The sequence below is a fragment of the Bos javanicus genome, chromosome 3, assembly GCF_032452875.1.
Source record: "Bos javanicus breed banteng chromosome 3, ARS-OSU_banteng_1.0, whole genome shotgun sequence".
NCBI classification, from domain to species: Eukaryota; Metazoa; Chordata; class Mammalia; order Artiodactyla; family Bovidae; genus Bos; species Bos javanicus.
Window position 1 is genome coordinate 39,023,055 of NC_083870.1, and position 27,409 is coordinate 39,050,463.

The 27,409-nt window shown below is 37.5% G+C and overlaps 1 pseudogene; it reads right to left on the reverse strand.

The window, feature by feature from the left end:
- On the reverse strand, positions 1–27,409 carry LOC133245177 (large ribosomal subunit protein eL43-like; annotated as a pseudogene).

Sequence of the window (27,409 nt, forward strand, 5' to 3'; positions counted from 1 at the left end):
CTACTGGTCCTTCAATTTCTTCAGTCTTTTGATGGCAGACTATACTGTGACAGCAGAAACAGTGTTGTAGGTCCAGGCACCACCAGCTGCCATTTTCATGAAAGAATCACAATGCCAGATGCCCTCAGCTTGTCTCTTCATCATGGACTTTCCACAGAAGGAGCAAGTGTATGCAGCATGCTGGCTGATTTCAATTTTCTTCAGCATTTTCCTGAGGGAGGCACTATAATGGGTCCCATATTTATTGACAGTTCTGACCTTCTTGTTGTGTTAATCATGTCTTCCCACAAACATTGAAGTTTTTAAAAGAAGGTCAAACACTTGGGCTACGTCGGTGGCACTAGTGGTAAAGAACCCATCTGCCCGTAAGGGATGCTGATTGTATCCCTGGGTCAGGAAGATACCCCGGAGGAGCGCATGGGAACTCACTCATGCCTGTAGCCTGTCTGGCTACAGTCCATAGTTGCAGAAGAGTTGGACACAACTGAAGCAACTGAGCATACAGGAAAGCAGGAATCAACACTTAAAGATATGGAACATTCATTTTAAAGAAGTTTCCAAAATACAGACACTACTTTTTATAATCATTCTCTATTCTGTGCCATTAAAGGATAGACACTAGATTCTCCATGTGAGTGACACAGGGAAGACTGTGTTATTCTTGTGATAATGCTGCAGTACTGTTTGCAGTTATGGCGAGGTGAGAGGTATACTGACAAATTGAAAATCCAGTACTTTGGCCACCTGATGTGAAGAACTGACTCATTTGAAAAGACCTTGATGCTGGGAAAGATTAAAGGCAGGAGGAGAAGGGTAGGACAGAGGATGAGATGGCTGGATGGCATCACCGACTCAATGGACATGAGTTTGAGTGAACTCCAGGAGTTGGTGATGGACAGGGAGGTCTGGCATGCTGCAGTCCAAGGGGTTGCAAACAGTAACATGACTGAGTGACTAAACTGAATTGAACTGAATACTAAGTGTATGGTCTGATATATTGGTATTGTTGATATCTTTGATTTGATCCCAAAGGGAAGGGAGCTTATAGATCCAGAAATTTTGGTGAACTTTTGTGTTTATGTTTATAGTTTTAATTTTTGACCCATTAACTTTAACTTACATGCACTAGAAATATTTATTTTTTCCCTAACTGGAAACAGTTGTCAGATTTTATTTTTGGAGGCTCCAAAATCACTGCAGATGGTGATTTTGGCCATGAAATTAAAAGACACTTACTACTTGGAAGGAAAGTTATGATCAACCTAGATAGCATATTAAAAAGCAGAGACATTACTTTGCTAACAAAGGTCCATTTTGTCAAGGGTATGGTTTTTCCAGTGGTCATGTATGGATGTGAGAGTTGGACCGTGAAGAAAGCTGAGCATCGAAGAATTGATACTTTTGAACTGTGGTGTTGGAGAAGACTCTTGAGAATCTCTTGGACTGCAAGAAGATCCAACCAGTCCATCCTAAAGGAGATCAGTCCTGGGTGTTCACTGGAAGGACTGATGCTAGAGCTGAAGCTGAAACACCTGATGTGAAGAGTTGACTCATTGGAAAAGACCCTGATGCTGGGAGGGATTGGGGGCAGGAGGAGAAGGGGATGACAGAGGATGAGGTGGCTGGATAATATCACTGACTCTATGGACATGAGTTTGAGTAAAGTCTGGGAGTTGGTGATGGACAGGGAGGCCTGGCGTGCTGCGATTCATGGAGTTGCAAAGAGTCGGACATGACTGAGCGACTGAACTGAACTGAACTGAACTTTTAAAATTAAATCAGAGATTAAAGAGTTAATATAATTGAAAAGCCATGTCAGGGGAAAAAAAAAGACTACAATTTCTACAGTGTGATTAGGAGAATGCTTAGACTTCTAGGCATTGGGAAAAAGATGGAGACACAGATTTAAAGTGAAATGAATACATTTACACTTGCCATAGTCTTACTGTCAATGAAGGAACATTATTTTCCTTATTTTATAAATGGGATGGTTCTATAAATAACTTTCAGAACATGTAGCTTTGATGTTTCAGGCAAGAAATATAATGGAATTTAAACCTCAAATATTTGAAAGATGTATTTTTTAGACACAAAGTTCAACTTTTAAAACTGTTGCAGAGACTTGCATTACAGAATATACATTATTTTATATCTACTTAGAAATTCAGTCTAATTTGCATTTAGATAACTGAGGCTCATAGTGATCTTAATATAACAAGTATTCAGCATTTAACACTATACAGCATCCATATCTTTTTCACCTGTACTGATGTCTATGGCTTTGTTTTGGGGCCAGTTCAATTCCATTGGTATTTTGTAAGTATTAAGGGATCACTTCTGGAAAAGGCAATGGCACCCCACTCTAGTACTCTTGCCTGGAAAATCCCATGGACAGAGGACCCTGGTAGGCTGCAGTCCATGGGGTCCCTAAGAGTCAGACACGACTGAGCGATTTCACTTTCACTTTTCACTTTCATGCATTGGAGAAGGAAATGGCAACCCACTCCACTGATCTTGCCTGGAGAATCCCAGGGACGGGGGAGCCTGGTGAGCTGCCGTCTATGGGGTCGCACAGAGTCGAACACAACTGAAGCAACTTAGCAGCAGCAACAGCAGCAAGGTATCACTTCTAACTTAGATACAGTTATGCGAGAAAGTATGTGCTTGGCATTGTGGAAAGAAAGTGAAAGTGAAGTCGGTCAGTCGTGTCCGATTCTCTGCAACCCCATGGACTATAGCCTACCAGGCTTCTCCATCTGTGGGATTTTCCACTCCAAGAATACTGGAGTGGGTTGTTATTTCCTTCTCCAGGAGATCTTCCTGACCCAGGGATTGAATCCGGGTCTCCCGCATTGTAAGCAGATGCTTTACCGTCTAAGCCTCCAGGGAAGACCAAAGTTTTTCATAAATAAACCAACTGGACAGCAATGAAAGATAAAGTTGACAACAAAATAATAACTGATATTTATTGAAATATTTATATTGTTCAAATATGAAATGCTTTATAAAGCCTATACATTAAAGTATTCAAAAACTATAATGGACTTTCAATTCAAACAGGCTTTGTTTTCACTCTCTGATGTACCTCAGCCCAAGCTGTATTGCTTTGGACAGGTCACATATTTTCTCACACTTAACACACTGCATAATACTTGTTAAGCAATCAATAAATGCCCAAAGTTATATTACTATTGTCTCTTTTAGGATAGTTTTGTTAATGTTAGTATTTATAATAGTATCACTTTCTGTTTTGATATGCTAATCTATTCAGGAGTTGAATGAGTTAAAGGAGACTATGATGTATGAAGATTTTTCTTGGCAATGGTGGTTATACATTTCTTGTAGGACAGGTGAGATTTGTGTAAGCAGATAGGTAGATGCACTTTATTAACCAGCTAATTATTTTGTGAGCACATCCTACATGCCAGGCATTATGTTAATTCCTGAGGAAATCCCAGTACAATGATGCATGATCATTTTGTTATCAAGGAATTTATAATCTGGGGATAGAATGAATAAATAAAATAAGAATTTAAATGTATAATCAGTTACTATAGGAGCACAGATAAAGTGTGTCACTATACAGATGGCTGGTCAGGGAATAAAGAAGCAAGAAGGATAGATGAGTTTACACTCACAAAGAGAAGACAATCATATGATGAACAAATGAAGCCCAGGAATCCAAAATAACTGGAATTAAGGCAGGAGATGCATTTCAGAAAGAATTTGGCTTGATAGATGTAGTTTCTGCGAGATCTGAAATATGAGGAAGAAGAGGTTAGACATTGGAGTGGTAGTGGGACTAAAGTAAACAAAAATTTAAAAAAATATATACATCTGAGCATTAAACTATGAACATCTACAGTTTTAAAAATTCTTATCAAATTAATCCCCGAAAAGAAAGAAAAGCCTATTTTGTAGCTCCCTAGTTTTACAAATCCCTTCAAGAGAAGACATCTGGAAATCATATCCATCTAAGGAGCTGGATTTTTTTTTTTAGCAATGTTGGCCTTTGTTAAAGCATCAGTAGGTATTTTCTTAAATCAACCTTCTTCTGGCCATTGTTCTACAGTCTGAATGCATTTTAGTAAATTAATCACTTAGCTAATAATCTCTCTGAAATGTAAAGTGGAACATTCTTATGTTCAGTGTTTAAAAAATAGGAGTTGGTTGTTGTGCTTCATGAATATCAACACAGTTTGAACCTTTCAGCCTTGTGTCCCATGTGGAACAAGTTAACATCCTTCCTCTTTCACTTTGCACCTTCGTATGTCAAAAGGACTTTAAAAAATAAATCTCTCATCATGAAACTGCTGTGAATATCAACAGGGACTAAAACTCTCGTAGGTAATCTAAGGGCAGAAAAGTTTAGGGGACACATTTTCTGAAAGAATTTAGAACACAAATATCAATCAAGATCACATACTTTCCAGCATCTACATTACCAGGATATAACTTTATCATGATGTCAATTATATGACCTGAATAAATATAGCTTTGAAAGAGTAGGAATAGTTTTCAGTTTTCTTAAAGCAATTAATATTCTAACTCACAAGTTTCAGTAATTTGACTTATAGGAAAACAGGAAAAGTAGGATCTTTGGTAATGTATGAAGAATTCCCTCCTTTACTGATGTTTTTGTTCATTATAATCTCTCTCCACACTGAGATACGAACAGATTTTTACATGCTTCTTACCTCATAAAGTGATTTTATTTCTGAAGCAATTGTGTCCTGCTAACAAAGGTCCCATTTTAGTGGCTCATAGGAAACCATTCCCTGATGGATAGGAAAAGACATAGTGAGGAGGGCTATGACTACAAAATTAAGGGCTATGTGGCAAAAATTTTACTTGGTTAAGCAGATGTATGATCTTATAAAAATTCCAAATGAAAAATATACAAAATACAGAAAAGAAGCTATATAAAATTCTTTATTTTGTGAAATTCAGTACATACTGGAAAATTATTGTAACATTGCATTTTGCTTAATATTCTTCAAGATACTAGCACCAAAAATTATTTCATATGAACATCTGCCACCAATATATTTTTTATACCATTACCATGATTAATTTTGATTATATTATTGTAGCTTGTAGCTGTCATAAAATACTTTATTTGAATTCAAATGCAGAAATATATATTACTGCATAGAGAAATCATTCCAGCTATAAAACAATAAGTGGTCCCAATACATTTTAGACTAAAGAACACTAGAAGGAAAATAAATGCTTTTTTCATGTATATAAAACTATGCTCTAAAACACATGAGTGACTTAATGCACCTACCATTCAATATCCTTTCTAGTTTACTTTGTTTACGGGACTTGTGCATTAGTCTTCTAAAATTGTTTTCTGTGTTTTTCAAAAAAAAATACATACATTTGAAATTTGCAAATACATATAATTCCAAGTTAATTTCATGTTTTTACTTTTTCACAAGAAGGAATTAAAGTATGAGTTATACTATCAGCTTACATACTGAAATGAATTGTGAGTTAAGATAGTATTATTTCTGCTCATATGCAGTGTTGTTAGAATTCTGAGCTGTAGAAACAGGTTGTCAGCTGCTCAGACAGATTCCTGGTGAGACAGCAGGAGGTAGATCTTGGACTCAAGTTTAATAGCTCACCTAGGAGTAATCAGGTTGATCTGTAATCCAGAAGGGAATTTGAGTATTAAGATTAATTTTATTAGATATGCTTCTGTCCATAGTTTCAAATTGGATGACATCTGCTTCAACATTTAGTGGTTTAAGAATCCAATTAGTAAGTCACCGGATTCAGGGAGAATGATATTGAAAAAGAAGAACTGGTTGATTCTGTGAAATTTTCTGTCTATGCCACATTAGATCCTCCTATATAGTCTCTAATATATTCGAAAATAAGTGACCGGGACACTCATATCACTGTAGAGAATATTTCCCCTGTACCATTGTGTATGCATGCTCACAAATTATTTGATTAAACCTTTACAATGCTCTTCATCTGTCAGTAAGATAAAATGTTCCTATCAAAGAGGAGCCTTTTCCTTTACCCTACTCAGTTCTCTGGCACTTACACATAGAAAAACCTGAAGTGCAGTTCAGCCTCCAATGTTCAGGGAAAGAGGAGTGTGTACAATACTGTCAACTTGCAGCTAATCTGCGGTAGCTTTGTGCTACCAAAGAGTTTACCAGCTCTTGACCAAGATAGGAATGACATGTTATATTAGTGATTTATTTTGTGTTCTTTAAACTGCTAAAATTCCTCTGGAGGCATTACAGCTTTCTTTTATAGAAATGTGTAGATTGATAGTGTGTAACTGATTCAACAGGTCACACAATTTGGTTTTGCTCTGTGACCAATGGAGTATTAGAACAAAAACAAAACAAACAATCCTCAGTAAACTTTAGCCTCAGCTTCCCTGAGGACAAGTTATTCATTAGTTCTGGCTAATGGAATAAAAGGGTATGATCTATTCATTTTTAATGTGATTTTTAAATTTTTCAATATTATCTTTTAAAAATGAAAGCACATACATTCCTAATGAATTTTGTTAACAAACTCGATGTCTTTGTGTGATTTGAAAGTGAATTCCTTTAATTTCTGGATTATAAGTAAAAGATCTCTTATAAATGTGACACAACACAGTATGACTGGAGGTTAAGGATAATACCTGGAAGTTGAACTGAAACATGGTAGAAAAATCAGACAAATAAATATATGTCAGAAATAAACAAAGGAAAAGGCATATAAACTGTAAATTTAGTACTATTGATGGAATAGAGAGTGGGTTTCTGTTTAGTTCCTTTGCATGAATGTTGATATATTTTTTCCTACCATAGTCAGATACTTAGATTACTTTTCCACAAAAGAAAATCATCTGTTGAAACCGTATTCCAGAATAGCTTGAACCTGCTTGAAATTGGGTTACACAATATTAAAGGTTTAAAGCATTTGGAGAAAAGTTAGAGAGACTTCTGTATTCAGACTTTCAAGCTCAAAATGAAAGTGATTAATAACTTCTATCTTTTGCTTTGATTGTGGAATGTTTCAATGTTAGAGGGCTTCCCTGGTGGCTCAGACGGCAAAGCTTCTGCCTCTAATGCAGGAGGCCTGTGTTCATCCCTGGGTCGGGAAGATCTCCTTGAGAAGGGAATGGCTACCCACTCCAGTACTTCCAGCCTGGGAAACCCCATGGACAGAGGAGCCTGGCAAGCTACAGTTCATGGGATTGCAGAGTTAGACTCGACTGAGCAACTAACGCTCAACGTCAATGTTAGAGAAATTTCAAGACAAGATCTTGAGGTGTCATATCATTTCTCCATATGAAGTTGAGAAAATCTGCTTATGGTATTGATTTTAGAATAATATCTGAATCACATGCTTGAGAGTTAGGCATATTGTTCTAAATATAATATGACATTTAAAATGGAGCTGACTACAGAAAAAGCTAGGATTTATATTTCATTTTAAAAATCATTAGTGAACAAATGTTGTCAGGACAACTATAGGCTCAAAACTGATATCTTGACTCCAGTAATACCTGGTTCCAAGATGTCAATAACATCTCCAAAGATAATAGAGTGAATACATATTTAATTTTAACAAAATGTTAAGTACCAGAGAGTACTTCAAACTATAGCACAATTGCACTCATCTTACATGCTAGCAAAGTACTGCTCAAAATTCTCCAAGCCAGGCTTCAACAGAATGTGAACAGTGAACTTCCAGATGTTCAAGCTGGATTTAGAAAAGGCAGAGGAACCAGAGATCAAATTGCCAACATTGCTGGATCATCGAAAAAGCAAGAGAGTTCCAGAAAAACATCTATTTCTGCTTTATTGACTATGCAATAAAGTCCTTTGACTTTATTTTATTTATTTATTTATTTATTCCTTTGACTGTGGAAAATTCTTCAAGAGATGGGAATACCAGACCACCTGACCAGCCTCTTGAGAAATCTGTATACAGGTCAATGCAGGTCAAGAAGCAACAGTTAGAACTGGACATGGAACAACAGACTGGTTCAAAACACGAAAAGGAGTACTTCAAGGTTGTATATTGTCACCCTGCTTATTTAACTTATATGCAGAGTACATCATGTGAAATGCTGGACTGGAGGAAGCACAAGCTGGAATCAAGATTGCCGGGAGAAATATCAATAACCTTAGATATGCAGATGACACCACCCTTATAGCAGAAAGTGAAGAAGAACTAAAGAGCCTCTTGATGCAAGTGAAAGAGAATAGTGAATAGTTGGCTTAAAACTCAACATTCAGAAAACTATGATCATGGCATCTGGTCCCATCACTTCATGGCAAATAGTTGGGGAAACAATGGAAACAGTGAGAAAGTTTATTTTGGGTGGCTCCAAAATCACTGCAGATGGTGACTGCAGCCATGAAATTAAAAGACACTGGCTTCTTGGAAGAAAAGCTATGGCCAACCTAGAAAGCATATTAAAAAGCAGAGGCATTACTTTGCCAAAATAAGTCCATCTAGTCAAAGCTATGGTTTCTCCAGTAGTCATGTATGGATGTGAGAGTTGGACTATAATGAAAGCTGAGCACCAAAGAATTGATGTTTTTGAACTGTGGTGTTGGAGAAGACTCTTAAGAGTCCCTTGGACTGCAAGGCGATCCAATCAGTCAATCCTAAAGGAAATAGGTCCCCAATATTCATTAGAAGGACTGATGCTGAAGCTGAAACTCCAATACTTTGGCCACCTGATGCTAAGAAATGAGTCATTAGAAAAGACCCTGATGCTGGGAAAGATTGAAGGCAGGAAGAGGAGGGGATGATAGAAGATGAGATGGTTGGATGGCATCACCGATTCGATGGACATGAGTTTGAGTGGACTCTGGGTGTTGGTGATAGAGGGAGGCCTGGCATGCTGCAGTCTATGGGGTTGCAAAGAGTCAGACATGACTGAGCGACTGAACTGAACTGAAAATGTTAAGTGTAGAATTTATTGATGCATTGCTAAAACAACCATGAATATAATTAAGACCAAGTCTCTAAAGTAAAAAAACCTCAATTTCTCATTAATTATCTAGATATTTAAGTCTCAGTTCATTTAGAAGCCTTTAAGTTTATGTGCCAAATGTAAATGATATAAAATGAAAGCTCGTCATACCCAACTCTTGGGACCCGACGGACTGTAGCCCACCAGGTTCCTCTGTTCCTCTTGCCTGTTTCCAGGCAAGAATCCTGGAGTGGGTTGCCATTTCCTACTCCCGAAATGATATAATGTTGTGTATAAAATGCTTTAGCTGTGTTATTTGGTAAACAGATGGTTTCTCATTAAATCTTTAACCTAGGGGCCACTCCAGAAGCCTGTGTTGGTGCCCTGGGCTTTTGGACTTCTGGAAAGCATTCAACTTACTGCCCAGACATTCAAAGTTCCCTGTTTCTGACCTTTGGGTGGTCCTGCTCCTGAGCATACCACTTGTGACAGAGCCTGAACCCCCACAACTGGCTGGATCTCCTGGGGGAGACACTGCTGCACTGTGACTCTAACTGAGGCATTGAATTGGGGTTGGTTTGATAGGTAATATGAGCCAGACTCCCAGTTTGGGACAAAGGGCCCTGGCACCCAGGTGTTCCTAATTCCAAGACTTTTTGCTGGCCTATAGAACTACCGAGTTCTTTCTCGATCCACTTATTTCCAGGAAAAGTGGTCAGGGTATCCGTGCTTTGACCCTGATTGTGACTTCCTCTGAGCCTCCCCTTCCTCAGTACACCCTAGCCCAATCTCTCCCTGCCCTTCCTTGCAGACCCACACTTTCCCTCCAGCCCTCATACATGAGCTACAGTGTGTATTCGGTGTGTTCAAAAACAAAAGCATTGTTTAAAATTTTTGGAACTGTTTTGAATTCCATATCAAGGTTTTGGTAGTATATCTTTGTGATTTTAAAACATTGTAAATCATATACTTTGAGAGCACAGGCAAGAGGCACTAATTTAGGGAGAGTTGGTGCCTGGTTTGAAGGACAAGCACTGGTGAATAAACAGAATGCAAAGTCATTCTAGAAAGAAAGTGTATCCAACACAAAGACAGGAGACAAGAGTTTCCTGTATTTAGGAAACTGCAATATTTGGCACATAGAAAATGCCTGGTAAATATTTGCTGCTATTATGGTTTTATTTATATTAGAAGCATTTTATTACTACTGCTAGAGAGAGCACATGGGAGACGGAGAACTTAGAGTTCTAGCTAGAGCAATAGTTGAAGAGTAAATACAGACTTTAAAGATATTGCACATTTCTACACGGATTTTGTAGAACAGCTAAAAGGAAATGCATAGATTAGTGAACTGACCACACTTACATTGTAGAAGATTGTAGTGGACTAGACAAAAATAGACTAGAACTGATTATTAGAAGTTTGATAGTAGCAATCTAAGAAAGAGACAATAATTCTAACAGGAATAGGGAAGATGGGGAGAAGGTATCTGTATTTTTGAAGATAAATTAGTGAAAACTATTGACTTTTTGTGATAGATGACAGATGGTAAAGTAGAGGGAAGAATTATGAATGAGTTTCAATATTCAGGCTTGTATAAGTGGATGCTTGCTTCTGTTACTATTAGTTATGGGTGCAGCCCAAGAAATATCATGGTTAGGGGAAAAGATGTACTTTTTTTGTTTTGCTTACGCTTATTTTTAGGTGCCCAAGAAATCTCTAAGGGAAGATATCACATTTGCGGATATAAGTACAAATCTGGGGAGTCTTCAAATATAGAAAGCTCTTAAAGCCATGGATTTGACAGCCTTTGTGTAAAGAATTCAGAGAGAAAAGTAGCAAGACTGAGAGTTGACTTCCTCCTGAAAACCAATGTTTATTTATCATCAAATCAATATTGAAACCACACAACACACACAGACCCCATAGCTGAAAAATAGTAAAGGAAACAAGGTAGACAGAATACTTCCTTAAAGCTGACATAGAACATTTTGAGGAATAAAAGGTGAGCATTTTCAAATACTGAAAATACAAGATAAAGACTAGAAAGTGTGCACTGGAAATAGCAAAGAGAAGAAACTGTTTTCCTTGGAAATGTCTGATTGAAAGATAGTCTAGGTGTTGAAAGAATGGTTAGTGATGGAGGTTTGTGAATTCTTGATTTATAAAACTGGTTTTTATGGTTTGCAACATGTGGCTTGGCTGGGAGTATGTGAAAAAAATAATAAAAACAGGCTTTAGTTTGATCAAGACATTCTTAACCCTAGAGAATGGGATTGCAGAAGTCTGAAGGAAAAGAAGCCTTTTTGTGTTGAAGACATAGGGATAGTTATTTGAAATCCATCTGTCAAGAAAAGGCACATTGGCACTAAGGCTGCCTTATATGCTCACAGAGGGTCTGCTGGCATACTGTTCATAATTATCACTGTGGGAGTTGATGAAAGGATATAGATTGAAATAAAGAGATGGAGAAGATGAAAAGTAGGAATAAGGCAGACCAAGGACAGAACTCTGGAAAACCGATATTTAAGGGGTTGCATACAGGAAAAAAAAAAAAAAAGATCCACGTTCTCTCATTGTGGAAATGAGAAAACATTTGAATAAGCCAACTCAGACTTATGGTTTCCAGTGAAAAGGCCAGAAAATCACAACTAATTTGCAGTTTGTTTTTTTTTTTTTTGTCTGGAGGGGTGGGAAGGACGGGGAGGATATGCTTTATATAAGCACATGGATGATGTGTCTTTTCCTGAGCATCCTCAATGTGAGAGAACCATGGTGGGAATCTGATGATACAGCTAATGAGGGAACTGACTGATCCCAGTGATCCATCTCTGTAATCAGACTCTTGGAAATCCTGTCAGTGAGATTTAACCAAATGTAATCCTGCTGGAGAGGACTTTTGGGAGTCCCTTGGACTGCAAGGAGATCCAACCAGTCCATCCTAAAGGAGACTAGTCCTGGGTGTTCATTGGAAGGACTGATACTGAGGCTGAAACTCCAATACTTTGGCCACCTCATGCAAAGAATTGACTCATTGGAAAAAACCCTGATGCTGGGAGGGATTGGGGGCAGGAGGAGAAGGGGACGACAGGATGAGATGGCTGGATGGCATCACTGACTCAATGCACATGAGTCTGGATGAACTCTGGGAGTTGGTGATGGACAGGGAGGCCTGACATGCTGTGATTCATGGGGTCGCAAAGAGTCAGACATGCCTGAGCGACTGAACTGAACTGAATCCCTACATTGTTCTTCCCAGGGGTCTCAGTGGTAAAGAAGTCACATGCCAATGCAGGAGATATGAGTTTGATCCCTGGATTGGGAAAATCCCCTGGGGGAGGAAAAGAAACCCACTCCAATATTTTTGCCTAGGAAATCCCAAGGACAGAGGAGCCTGGCAGGCTATAGTCCATGGGGTCACAAAAAAGTTGGACATGACTTAGCATTTAAACAATAAGAACAGGAAAAAAAAAAAAAAAAGACCCAGGGAAGAAAACTGAAGAGAAATGTTCAGAGAGACAGGGAGGAAACCAGGAGAAAATAACATGCAGAAGGTTAGAGGTCACCTTGGGTGTGATTTGATACTGGTTTGGAATAGCATTTTCCATGTAACTTAATCCACATTAAATTAGTTCCCTCCTTCTCTACTTTTCAAATGGAATGCTTTCTCCAGCCCAGATAGCTCTTTGCTGACCCCTTCTGATATGCATCTGGTACAACTCCCGCAATTTACTATTGTGAACTTGGCTCATTAAAAAGTCAGAACCTGACTATACTGATTTTTACCATTACCAGCCTGATATTGATATTCTATCTTTATAACTCATGTAATACTGTTCTTGAATCTCAGTCACCTATGGTTGTGCTGTGCTTAGTAGCTCAGTCGTGTCCCACTCTTTGCGACCCCTTGGACTGTAGCCCGCCAAGCTCCTCTGTCCATGATGATTCTCCAGGCAAGAATTTTGGAGTGGATTGCCATGCCCTCCTCCAGGGGACTTTCCAACCCAGGGATTGAACCCAGGTCTCCCACATTGCAGGCAAATTCTTTACCATCTGAGCCACCAGGGAGCCCATGGTTGTGCGAATTCCTTCTGTTTTGGATTAAAAATGAGCAGAACTTGAAACAGAATAAATGGTTGTGCTAATTCCTTCTATTTCAAATTCTGCTTATTTTAAATTTCTCATAGTATCTCCCACCAGGTTAACATCAGTGAAGCTTTGAGTGACACGAACATAGCAATTAGGATATTAGATTTCCAGGGGATCCAAAATTAATTTTATATAGGCATGATATCTTTGTACTTGGAGAGCACTTTAGATATCTGAATGCCCACTGAATTTCAACTACTCTAAAACTAACTTCTCATTTGTCTAATTCATAAAGATGTGATTATACCTTCAATCTATATTTAGCAATTTAAAACCTGAATGATCTAATGTTAGTTACCCTTGTTACATACTTCCAGATGAAGATTTGGACAGTGATTGCATTTTTAATCATCAGTTTTTAATACTAGGGCTTTAGTTATATAGGACCTCGATTATAGTTAATATATTTCTCTTTATGAGGACTGACTTCCTTTTTTTCATCTTTATTGAGATAAACTTAAAAAATAACATTGTATGAGTTTACAGTGTACAGTGTGGATGATTTGATATATATTTTGAAGTGATTATCATAATAAGGTTAGTTAACACATCAGTCACATCTAAGGTAACCTCATATAGTTACCTTTTGTGTATAGTGAGAATATCTGAGATTCATTCTCTTAACACATTTTATGTATACATCACAACATTGTAAACTGTAGCCATTATGTTGTGCATTCAGTTCAGTCGCTCAGTTGTGTCCAACTCTATTGTGATCCACATAGTCAAAGGCGTTGGCATAGTCAATAAAGCAGAAATAGATGTTTTTCTGGAACTCTCTTGCTTTTTCCATGATCCAGAGGATGTTGGCAGTTTGATCTGTGGTTCCTCTGCCTTTTCAAAAACCAGCTTAAACATCAGGAAGTTCACGGTTCACGTATTGCTGAAGCCTGGCTTGGAGAATTTTGAGCATTACTTTACTAGCATGTGAGATGAGTGCAATTGTGCGGTAGTTTGAGCATTCTTTGGCATTGCCTTTCTTTGGGATTGGAATGAAAACTGACCTTTTCCAGTCCTGTGGCCACTGCTGAGTTTTCCATATTTGCTGGCATATTGAATGCAGCACTTTCACAGCATCATCTTTCAGGATTTGAAATAGCTCCACTGGAATTCCATCACCTCCACTAACTTTGTTCATAGTGATGCTTTCTAAGGCCCACTTGACTTCACATTCCACGATGTCTGGCTCTAGATGAGTTATCACACCATCGTGATTATCTGGGTCGTGAAAATCTTTTTTGTACAGTTCTTCTGTGTATTCTTGCCACCTCTTCTTAATATCTTCTGCTTCTGTTAGGTCCCTACCATTTCTGTCCTTTATTGAGCCCATCTTTGCATGAAATGTTCCCTTGGTATCTCTAATTTTCTTGAAGAGATCTCTAGTCTTTCCCATTCTGTTGTTTTCCTCTATTTCTTTGCATTGTTTTGCATTAGATCCCTGGAATTTATTCATCTTATATCTGAAAGTTTATACCATTTAACCAACAAGTTCCCATTTCCCTTACCTATGCCCTGCCCCAGGCAACCACCAATCTATTATGTTTCTGTATCTTTTTAAAAAGATTTCAGATGTAAGTGAGAGTATGCAGTACTTGTTTTCCTCTGACTTATTTCATTTTTAGTGCAATTCCTTTAAGTTTCATCCACATCACAAATGGCAGGATTTTCCTCTTTTATGGCCACATAATATTACATTACATATATCTATAATTATGCACAAACATTTCTTTATCCATTTGTCTATCAATAGATGCTTAGGTTGTTTCCACGTCTTGGCTATTGTGAATAACGCTGCAATAACATGGGTATGCACATATCTTTTCAAGAGAGTAATTTCATTTCCTTCAGATGTATTCCCAGAAGTAGTATTGCTGGATCCCACTGTAGCTCTATTTTTTAATTTTTGAGGAACATCTATGCTGTTTTCCATGGAAGCTGAATCAATTTACATTCCCACCAACAATGCACAAAGTTCCCTTTCCACCATGTCATTGCCCTCATTTATTGCCTCTTCTCTTTGATAATAGCCATCCTAACAAGTGTGCAGTAGTTCTCAGTATGATTTTGATTTGTATTTCCCTTCTGTGACTTGTGATGTTTAGCATATATTTATGCATTTTGGCCACTTGTGTGTCTTTTTTGGAACAATATTTATTCAGGTTCTATGCCCATTTTTAAATCAGATTATTTACTCTTTGTTATTGAAGTGTATGAGTTCCTCATATATTTTTGATATTATCTGATAGATGGTTTGAAATATTTTTTCCCATTCCATCGGTTACCTTTTCATCTTATTGATTTTTTTTCTGTGCAGAAGTTTTTTAGTTTGATGTAGTCCCACTTTTTCGCTTTTGTTTTTCTTTCTTATATACTTGGCCTCACTTCCAAGAACTCTTCACCAAGACCAATGTCATGAATCTTCCCCCCACTTTTTAATAGGAGTTTTATTATTTCAGGTCTTACATTTCAGCCTTTAATCCATTTATAGTTAATTTTTATGAGTGGTATGAGATAGGAGTCTGGTTAATTTTTTTATGTGTGAATATCCAATTTTACTAGCATCATTTATTGAAGAGACTGTCTTTACTCCACCGAGTATTTTTGGCTTCTTTATCAAATAATAGTTAACTGTATATGCATAGATTTATTTCTGGGCTCTTGATTCTGTTCTGTTTGTCTATATGTCTGTTTTTATGCCAATATCATATTGTTTTGAATACTATAACTTTGTATTATACTCTGAAATCAAGAAGTGTGATACTGCTAGCTTAATTCTTTTTTCCCAAAATGCTTTAGATGACTGTGGTCTTTTTTATTTTATTTTATTTTATTTTTTTGAGGTCTTTTTTAGTTCCATATAAATTTTAGGATTTTTTCCCTATTACTGTGGGGAAAAAAAAGCATTAGAATTTTGATAAATATGATCTTGGATCTATAGATTGCTTTGGGTAGTATGGTCATTTTAAAAATATTAATTCTTCCAATCCATAACATGGATATCTTTCCAGTTGTTTGTGCCTTCTTCATTTCTCTCATAATGCCCTAGAGTTTTCAGTGTACAAATTTTCATTCATTCTCCTGTTAAATTTACCACAACAGCTAAAAATGCTGCAAAGTGAGGGTTTGACATATTACATATAAAATGGAAGATATAGATTATTTTATGACCTGGAGGATTGTACAGTGTGTTACTCTTAGAGGTCACAGTGGATTCTTGATACAAGGGGAATGGAGCATGGCATTTGTAAGGGGCTCCTCTGCCATCTTTGTCAAGTATCCAACTGCTAACTAACCTTTAGTTTATATAATCCTATTATTATAGCACGAGTAGAAACAAGTGTGCATACTTGGAAAGGAATGGAATTGTTGAAAACATGAACAAATTAATAGTAAGATTTTCAAGTTGGATAACTTAACAATTTATGAATATATATGATAAAAATTGTACTTAAACATTAGTAAGTCAGAAATGGCATTAAAATCCATCTTGATATATGTTGAGCAACTATGTTTCTAAAAATTATAAAATTCACGTTTTAAAGTCATCTGAACAAGTGTTATATAATAAAGACAGTGATTAATGCTAAGACATATTGTGCAATAATTGGCTCCTCACTGCTTGATGGATTTCTTAAAATTTTTATTTTTTAAATTTATTTGGCTGCTTGGGTCTTAGTTGTGGCATGTGGGATCTAGTTCCCTGACCAGGGATTGAACCCAGGCCCCCTGTATTTGGATCACAAAGTCTTACCACTGGACCACCGGAGAAGTCCCTTGATGTAGTTTCAAATTATTTTTTGGAGGTGGGAAGATGGAGGGAGAGACTTAAGTATATATGCTCACACATCATTTGTAGTTTCTCCTGTCTTTAAATTTAAGTATTCAATTTTATGTTTAATGCAGAAAGAATGGACTATCTTGTGTATTGTAACATTTTCTAGCAATATGCCCACAGCTTTCTGAGTATTCACAGTAAGTATGGTAATATACACATATAGGAGAGGGAACACTCTTTACTGACAAATAGATTTATTCTTACCTTTGAGGATGACATTTGAAAACAGAATTTCTGGGAACATTCCACAAAGTTTGTTTAAACAAACTAATAATGAAGTAAAATAAAAGTACCCAATACTTATTTTATGAAAAAGAGCTTTATGTCTATTCTTATTCATCTATGGAATAAAAGGCTGCACAAAATGTTGCTTAATGTCAGTATTCTGTGGGTGGCCATTACTGTGTGTATTACTTATTATTTTGATATCTTATTTAAGTGTTATTTCAAAAAAATAAACAAGGTCTGGGTTTTCAAATACAATCTGTACTAATAATAGTAATAATGACAAGGATGACAATAAAAACAATGATAACTTTGTCACTTAATGGGCATTTAGTATATAACAGACACTGCACAACTATGCTTTTGCCTGGAAAATCCCATGGACAGAGGAGCCTGGTAGGCTGCAGTCCATGGGGTCGCTAAGTCGAAGACTGAGCGACTTCACTTTCACTTTTCACTTTCATGCATTGGAGAAGGAAATGGTGGCCCACTCCAGTGTTCTTGCCTGGAGAATCCCAGGGACGGGGGAGCCTGATGGGCTGTCGTCTTTGGGGTTGCACAGAGTCGGACACGACTGAAGCGACTTAGCAGCAGCAGCAACAGCACAACTATGATTTATGATACGTTTTAAAATAAGAAAAAAAAATGTTTTCTAGATCTGTGTGGCTTAAAAAATAAGTCTAACAATAGAAACAAGTAGTGATAACCTTATGAATTTTTATTGTTATGCATTTGAATCCTTACAATATAGTCACCATGTTCTACCACTTTCCCAAGTTACAGTTACAGTATTATCTTTCCTCAGCATCTCAATCTGGGTAAGTAATAAAATACATATTTTTACTATCTGTGGAAACAAGATAGGAAATTTGCCTGTTTTCCCCAGGAGTTTCAGAGGTTGTCCTTAATTTCCCATGGTGAGAAAATGAAATTTTCTTTCATCTAAAGGTATATGTTTATAAAACCAAATTTCTTATGTTCTTCCTGATCTTCTTTATCAATTGATCAAAAGTTAATAAAGAGCTTTCCAATTTTTAGTGATAATTATTGCTAATACTTAGTACTAATACTTAGGATTAACTTTGGTTAATCACTGTAGTTATTTTACACAAACTCATGTATTCAACTATGAATTAGTACAAGAACTCTGTGATGTCTCCATTTCACAGATACAGAATATGAGGCTTATAAAGTTTAAATACTTTGGTTGTCATTGCAGAGCTAATAGGCAGATAATGTGAATACTTCGGCTCCAGAGAGTGTGTACTTTATAGTTGTAGACTGTTATGGGGGAATGGGAACAAATCTGAACATAAAATTATAATCTTCTTATGTTCCTAAGCCTTCTACTACCCACCTCCCAAAAATGAGGGTAGGAAAGCTGCTATTGTTGTTATAAGTACTGACATTTGTTTACTGAGATTATAAGAATAGTGTAAAGTAACTGCCACTTGTAAATATCCACTGATAGATAACCTTCATTCCCATTTCAGCATTAAACTAACTGGAAACAAGGGTGTTAATTGTTTTTTATTTAAAATTAAAATGTTGTCTAGTTTCATCTGAACCCAAAAAAATATTTTGACAGATCTAGAATTTTACCAGACATTCAATTAAGGATTGACTATTGCTCTTGAAACATTATTATTTACTTAAAAAAAAAAAAATCACAGCGGTGTGTTTCTTACAGAAGAAAATAACCTCTTCAGCTAACTAGAAGGACAAAAAGCCAATGGAAGGAAGCCACTAAACTGTGTGCCTTATTCCCCCCTCTCAGCTCTATACAGACATTTTTATCCTTCTTTTAAGTTATCAGAACCAGCGGAACAGATTTTTAAATAGTCTATCTCCAGCTGTCTCCTTGTTTGGGTCCCTGGATGATTTCTCTATGTGAAACGTCTTTCATCTTTTTTCAGGTGAAAGGTTTATTTGTAGATATTCTACAAATGAAACCAACTAAAATCTCCGAAGCTCAAAAATGAAGCTTAGAGTCTTTTTGAAGGAGGCTGACACAACATAGCTGCTCAGCTGCAGAACACTCACTGAGTCTGTGCCACCTACCACTCAGATAGGGGGCAGGTGCCAATTAAAAGGAAGCCAAGTGGGTAGATACATAAAGCAATGAGGTACCTCTTTCCTTTACTTTGCCAAATAGATACAACCTAGCCAACTGAAGCATTTTAGGTGAAACTACAACACTTCTTCATGGGTTCTCAGGACATATTGGCCCAGAACTAAGCACATGTGATCAACTTTGCCTTTCGTTCCCTAGATTCTTCTTATTTCTCCTCTTCTGAACTAGCATACATCTCTGTTCCCATAAGACTTCTTCCAGATTACCAATGAACCCATCATTTCCCCCTTCCTTTCTTATTACAAATTGTAATCAATAAAAAGATGATATATTCATTCATTCACATTGGGATGAAAATTATGCTCAAGGCTTAGTCTCTTTCATGGTAAGTTGTCATTTTCTATGGGATAATATTTAGGTTAAAGTAAAGTATACTAATAATGGATTATTCCACTACATCAACTAAGTTGAAAAATATTTTGGAAACATTGTAAATTCCCCAACATTTAAAATTATTAATTTGTTCTATACATAAATTGCATACACACATACATATTGCTAAGTAGTTGTGTGTGCACGTATATATAATAGTGATGGTAATAGTGGCATGCAAAATGAGCATTTGGCAATTTATTTCAGTAAAGGCAATTCTTAATATTCTGATGAGGAAATACTGGGTGGTATCTCCTTTAGTTACAGTTTCTCTCTATATTAATTTTCACTGACTTACATTTCTGTCAGTATGACATATCAGACATCCTAAATGACCTTCTCACTGAAAGCAACTAAAACTGCTCAATAAAATATTTTTAAAATATTAAAAAATGGAAAGCTGATCTGGCAAGAAAATATGAAATTCTAGGAGGATAAAAACAAAGAGAGCAGGAATCCTGGGACTTGAGCAGCAGGCAAGAATGTTCTGAAAGCTTTGCCCTGAGGGTATGGCCAAATGGTTGAGCAGCAATTACACAGGGTCAGGTGATTGAAAGGACTCATAATACTCCATGGGGTATATACTCACTAAGGTAAAATATATGTACAGCAGGAGGAAGAAAAGCACAGGCAAACATCAGACAGGTCCAAGACTTATATATACAGCTCCCAGAGTCCCTTCTTAGTTACACAATTCACAGTTTGTCACCAGATTGTTAATCATTACATGATGGGGAGAAAGACTACCTAGGTCTTCAGTTCAGTTCAGTTCAGTCACTCAGTCATGTCTGACTCTTTGCGACCCCATGGACTGCAGCATGCCAGGCCTCCTTGTCCATTGTCAACTCCCAGAGTTTACTCAAACTCATGTCCACTGAGTCGGTGATGCCATCCAACCATCTCATCCTCTGCCGTTCGCTAGGTCTTAGGGGCATCTTTATCTCATTGAAGGAGGAGGACTTTTTATATTTCTCTGTTAGTGTAGCAAAAACTCCCCTGTATTACTGTGTTTAATAGTGGGATGCAAGAGAACAGAAATGAAGTGCAAACCATCAACCTGTTCATTTTTCTATAAACACTCTTGATAAGCTGGTGCAACTTGCCTTCTGGTTTGTCTCAAATTCTAGCACGAGACTACACTAATCATTATTCAGTACAAATTAGTCAAGTTTTGACCAAGAGACACACCAAGGCTCCAGGCATTCCTGGAAATAAATGAGTTTGCTACAGATTAGCTGAGATCAATTCTATACTTATAGGAGTTGTGATTTTTGAGGACTATGGAAATTAAGGGACAGGAGGTTAAGTCTTGTGGTAGGCAGATTTGTGGGGAATCGAATAAGAAACAATTTACATTTAGCTAGAATCTACATGTTACATTCTCTTCTTAAATATGAAGTAGAAGTACACTGGACATACATAACAGAGGAACAAAAAATGTATCTTAACTGGCCCTTGGAGGAAGGGGGAAAGTTTTTGCTGGTGATTCATAATTTTATGGCTCTCATTTGAATTTGTGGTTGAAACCTGGTGAAACACAAATTTATTTCTGGAGGAACATAAATAATTCTTTATTAAATATTCATTCCTTCCTACATCAATCAAGATGTAAATCTCACAGTCCCATGAGCTCTAATAATCACAAAGCACACAAGGAATCAAAAAACCATGAGAGTTAGCCAGCAGAAATAGTAGGCAGCAAATACACTCAAAATTAAGACATTGCAGTTTATTGGACATAAGACATGAAATAAGTGTGTTTACCCTGTTTTAAGAAACAAAGTAGCTGTTTTAAAGATAAAATATAAGAAATAAAATGCCATGAAAAAGTTTCCACGTGTGGGGTAGCTGGGAGGGCAGCGGGTGGCCTGGACCTGCTTCCCTGAGTATAGCGCTACCCTCTGGCCCCCACAGAGGCTGAACCTGGGGCCTCTGAGCTCCAGCACAGGATGCATTTTCTTGTAGAGATCCCAAACGTAAATGGGTTGAATGCCCCAACCAAAAGACAAAGACTGGCTGAATGGATACAAAAACAAGACCCCTACATATGTTGTCTACAAGAGACCCACCTCAAAACAGGGGACACATACAGACTGAAAGTGAAGGGCTGGAAAAAGATTTTCCATGCAAATTGGGACCAAAAGAAAGCAGGAGTCACAATACTCGTATCAGATAAATTAGACTTTAAAACAAAGGCTGTGAAAAGAGACAAAGAAGGTCACTACATAATGATCAAAGGATCAATCCAAGAAGAAGATATAACAATTATAAATATATATCCACCCAACATGGGAGCACCGCAGTATGTAAGACAAATCCTAACAAGTATGAAAGGAGAAATTAACAATAACACAATAATAGTGGGAGACTTTAATACCCCACTTACACTTAAGGATAGATCAACTAAACAGAAAATTAACAAGGAAAAAAAAAAAAAAAACATGTATCTATAAAGCTCACTAAAGCAAAGCACAGTAAAATGAGGTATGGCAATAAAAGGTGTTAAATTTATCAAAAAAAAAAATAATAAAGTGCTGAAAAATTAAAAAAAAAAACAAACAAACACTACGCTGTTTGCTATGTAGTATTCCGATATTTTAGAAATTTAACTACTCTGCAAACTTGTAATTCCTTAGGACACTGGAAATGGTCTTAGGAGTCACCCGATTCAACCATCCTTTTATTGTGGGGATCCCTTAATGAAGCAACTTCTCCTGATACATTTCCTGGGCTCCATTCACCAGGTCTGCTACCCTCCCAGGGCCCACAGCTGCAGGGCTGGAACCCGAGGGGACTGGCAGTAATAAATGCAGGGTCAGCTCAGTGCCTCGGCTCTGGGGGTCTCAGGTCCAGGGGATCCTGTCTGGGGACAAGGCTGGGCCCAGGTCTCATTCCCAGGAGATACGAAACTTTGCTGAGTAGAGTTAGCTGCTCAAAAAAAAAAAAAAAAAAATATATATATATATAAAGGTAAACCCCTAGAAACCAACTCAGTGTCCAAAAAAGAAGAAAAGGTTAATTTAGCTGGGACAGCCCAAATGTGGCATTTTATGTAGCCAGAAGAAATTGCTTTTTGGATGAATTGATAACATGGCAGAATGCTTTCACATAGCAAAATTGTTTAATCGTTTAATAAAAAAGAAAAGCATACAAAATGAAAAAAAAAAAAAAACCAAACACATTTTAACTGGCTTAATCTCACTGGGCAATTGCTGGGGAGTTCTTCGTTTTCTCTCCAATCTATTTGACTTTACTGATTTTTGACATTTTAATTCTTCCTCAGCATTCTGAGAAATGCTTTCCCATTAGAAGCACTGATCCTGGCTTCTATACTCCTGGGTGAGGTATTGTAATCATCTGTTTAAACAGGCCACCATATCCACACCCCAGTAGGAAGGCGAGAATCAAGGGAGGTTTTCTGGATTATCTTACTCATTATCAGCCCCCCTTATAATATAATAAAGTGAACTTAAAGAGGAAGTCCAGAACGCAACAGTGGTCCACATTTGAATTAAGCCAGTGAGGAAAAAAAAAAAAAAAGTAAAAGAACAGGAAGAGTGTCTAGAGGCAAAAAGGAGATAGGAAAAAGTGAAAAATAAACTAAGGGACTTGGAAAATTGTAAATCCTCAACACACTTACATGGAATTTTTGAAGGAAAAAGCTAGAGGATGGGGGAATTCTCTGTTTACAGGGGAAATGACAGAATAATCCAGAACTGATGAGAAAATGTTTAATATTTGAGCATACCAAAGAATTTCAAGAATTTCAAGCAGATGTCATTTATAAAAATGTAGATAGCCAAAGTATATAGATATTTGCTATTCTATCAAAACACTTTCTACTAAACATATAGGCTATATATATTAATATATATATGTATATGTATATATGGGTTGCAAAGAGTTGGACACAACTGAGCAACTGAACCGAACTGATGTGTATACATATATATATATACACACACATATACACACACATGGATTTTTCAGGTGATAGAAACAGCAAAATGAATTAGTCTTCACTGACCATTTTCAATTTTTAGAATCTTTGCTTCCTATGCAATAATCACCTGTGAACAAAAACTAATATCCAGAGTTTGTTGAAGTAAAACTATTTTCATTGCTTCCTTATCAATATTTCACTTCTCAGTAGCAGGGTCAAAGACTTATTCTCACAGAGCTGGAGGAGGCAATGTATTTTTTTAAACTCACATAGAAGTGGAAATGACTTGTCATTTATCTTTCCCTCAGAACAAGTTCTTTTGGAGAGGAAAGCAAGATTTCCCTAAATGCCTTAAAAGAGGTTAGATGGAGACCAAAGTCAGCTAAGGGGTGAGAGTAGGGTGCACTAGAAGAGGAAGGAAGGGATATTAAATGGAAACAATTTTGCCCAGGAGATAAACCCCTTTCAAATGTTGGCCTGGGGATTACTAGATCTGCAATCTTTAAAACATGACAGTCACTAAGGTTCAAAGCTGAGCTTTCTAGGTTCTTAAGAATAAAGCTTGAGACACTATCCTAATATAATCTTTACATTAGTCAAATGACAGAATGCCTAATGTTAATGCCTCAATTTAGAAGCTAATCTTTCCAATTAGTGCTTTATTTCTTAGCAGATAGTGTCACATAAGGACCAGGAAAATAAATGATTGGTTTTGCATATTACATTTTTGCTCTTCAAACCACAATACTGCCCACAGTATGATCACCACTTATTATTAATTTACTTTTCAAAAACACAAAGGTCCTGTGTATACTAAACACAAAGCTAAAGTGACAGAGTCCTTTTTTCAACCCAAATAAATATATCACTGTCATTTAGCAATCCCCAGCGTTCAGTTGAATTTTTTTCCAGCACTACTAGGATGTTAAGGGAGGGTGACAATAGAGACAGCTTATTGATGTCCTGTGCATACATCTGAAAGCTACTTTAATGTTGCACATAAAAGGTCAAGCATAAAATTATTTGCTTGGAGCAGCTGTCCTCAGAGATTTGAATTAACATAGATGGAGATTATCACAAGAAAAAAAGTTTAATTTTATCTTAATTGGATTAAGCTGGGTCCCATCCATACTGAGAAGATGAGGTTACAAAAGACTAGAAACTGCCAGGTTGACAGAAAGGGATTAATTCATGGGCTAGTGTCAGGTTGTTGACTAATAACATATTGATCGTATCTATAAGATATGCACAGTGTCTGTCAGGAAGAGAGACACTTTGGAATTGAAGATCCTAGCCTATCTGACACGATCAAAGTTAGATTAATATTAGTTAAGAGCTGCAAGTGAGCTGCGTATTGCCTTAGCAACCGGAGACATTTTCTACATGTGTCTGGGACTGACCATCATGAATAGTAGCAGTACTTGTTGGTTAGAGGGAAGCGACTGATTTGTGTGGCTGCTTCCCCCACTCCTTTCTGTCTTCAGTGCGTTCCAGCAGACATATTGAACTACCACGGTTTAATCCCAGTGGAGCCTGCAGGTGGTATTGTCCTTGCATTGAGGAGTTATTAAATTCTTAAGGTCACCATAGAAAAGGTTCTATTAAATTGAGTTAATAAAAACATTGGGCAAAGGTTTGCAAAGAGCACAGATGTCAAAGCTTTGGGAATTGGAATGTCTCTTATGATATTAGGCTAAAAGAATAATTTAAATGACACTATAATATAAAGAAGATAAAAATTCTGTATTCAATAAATATGAAATTTTCTCACTTAATACATGTGCGTATATGTTAATACTTGTATAAGACACTCATTTCTTTGAACATTTTGCTTGCCATTTCCTGTATGCATTTCTTTCTTTTCTTTTTTCAGTTGAGGGAACACATGTATACCTGTGGCGGATTCATTTTGATATTTGGCAAAATGAATACAATTTTGTAAAGTTTAAAAATAAAATAAAATTGTAGTTGGAAAAAAATAAATAAATAAAAACAGAAACACCTGGAAAACAGCACCTGAGCATAAATCCCAGTGAATTTCTGGGAATTTTTGTATGTGTGAAAACTGATTTTTAAGAAAAAAAAGTTGAAAGGAAGTGTGACACTTGATTTAGGGTGACTCTAATACTTGCCTGAATGGAGGAAGTGGGTTAGAAAGAGTCTTTAGCATTTAGTTCCAATGATGCAGCTGAGATTCTCTATTTATACAGTCTATAAACAAAACTGCACTCATAGCACAATGTGTGTGGAAGTCCAACTATTCCTTATGCATCCCACTTATCTGTGGATTTACAATAGCCTGCTTCCACTGGAAGAGGAAGCTGTATATTAGCATGGTAGCATTGTGATAAACATTCTAAAAACTGAGGGAACCACTACTCCATCTGTCCAATTACTAAACGTTAATATTCTATTTTCAGGGAAAATTATGAGAGAAATCTCATGGAGAGCACATGACTTTTTAGAATGAATCTGACAGAGGATGAGATGGTTGGATGATATCACCGACTCAATGGGCATGAGTTTGAGTAAGCTCTGGGAGTTGGTGATGGACAGGGAAGCCTGGGGTACTGCAGTCCATGGGGTCACAAAGAGCTGGACACAACTGTACAACTGAACTGAACTGACTGCTCTTTAATGATTGAAGCTGAATTTGGCTTCAGTATCCGACACTGAATTAAACCTTGGAAACAAGAGTTTTTGGCTGAAGCAGAAAAGAATAGCTTGGTTGCTTTGCCAGGCAAAGGGGGCCACAGTGGACTAATGCCCTCAAAATTGTGTGTCCCAACATAGAGAGGTAGTGAGAAGTTTTATATTAATGGTTCAAAGAGGGCGTGATCAGCTCCTGGACATTTTTCTGACTTGGTGGTAGTGAGGCAAGTGGGAGTCAGCATTATCAACTTTCTGGTTCTAGCTGGTCTGTTATCTCCATGCCTTGTGGGCAGCATATCATCTAAACCATTAACTTCTCTCACCTGGTGGGAGCTTTGCTGCTAAGTTGATTCAGTTGTGTCCGACTCTTTGTGACCCCATAGACGGCCTCCTACCAGGCTCCACCGTCCCTGGGATTCTCCAAGCAAGAACACCGGAGTGGGTTGTCATTTCCTTCTCCAGTGAATGAAAGCGAAAAGTGAAAGTGAAGTCGCTCAGTCTTGTCCGACTCTTAGCGACCTCATGGACTGCAGCCTACCAAGCTCCTCCGTCCATGGGATTTTCCAGGCAAGAGTACTGGAGTGGGGTGCCATTGCCTTCTCCAGGAGACTGGGAGCTTTAGTATCTGCAAAACAGCTCAAAGATATAGTTCCCTTGATGGGAAACCAGGACCTTGCCCCAGGCTACACTGTTGTTTCTCTAGACTCTCAATCTCTCCTCTATCATCCCCTCTGTTCCCTAATTAACAACTGCTTGAACCTGCTGGTTGGAACTTATAGGAGGTCAAGGAGGCTGAAAGAAGCCTGTTTCCTATAATCAACGAAATGGGGATCTCAGGAAGGTTTTTATGCCCAGGAGCCCCACAGGTCTAGCTCTGTATCAATGATCCACTCTAAAAATATATCCCTCCCTCCCTCCTTCCTTCCTGGGTGTCTTTGCAGAGAGCCACCTACAGATGGTGGTGGGGTGTTGGTGCAGGTTCACCTGCTGGCTCCCAGCATGAATTAGGGCGTGGACTCCAGCACTGGCGCAGGTTGCTCCTCCTCCACTGCTCAGCGTGAGGTGTTGCCCAGCGCACACTCTCTCCACCCTGGCCCAGCAGCAGTGACCTGGAGGTGGTTCCAGGTAAGTCCAGGCCTCTGCTCCCAT